Raw genomic sequence first — 361 nt, 5'->3', positions numbered from 1 at the left:
GTCCATAGCACACGGTTAAAACTCCCGATCACAAAAGCAGTTTCGTACTGCGGCCTTGTTGCAATGGTTTGCAATAAGAGAGGAACATCACGCACACTATAGGGGTAACCATGTGGAATAAGTCTGCATATCGCACACCATCCTTTTGGAAGGGATAGAAAGGGATTGGTGGAATCTCTGGAATCTCTGGAAGCGAAGAAACGTTGTTGTGTTCAGAGGGGACTCCCCCTCCCTGCGTGCTACCCTCAAGTGTTGCAGGGATGATGCGGTGCTTTGGAGGGGTCAATTCTGCGAGGAGAACCGAGGACATGTTGATGTTTGGCTGCAGGCCCTAGTTACCCCGCATGACTGATGCCCCCCC

The sequence above is a fragment of the Triticum dicoccoides genome, chromosome 5B (assembly GCF_002162155.2).
Source record: "Triticum dicoccoides isolate Atlit2015 ecotype Zavitan chromosome 5B, WEW_v2.0, whole genome shotgun sequence".
In the NCBI taxonomy this organism is placed as follows: domain Eukaryota; kingdom Viridiplantae; phylum Streptophyta; class Magnoliopsida; order Poales; family Poaceae; genus Triticum; species Triticum dicoccoides.
The sequence above is the reverse complement of the archived record's forward strand: the minus strand, read 5'-3'. Positions refer to the sequence as shown.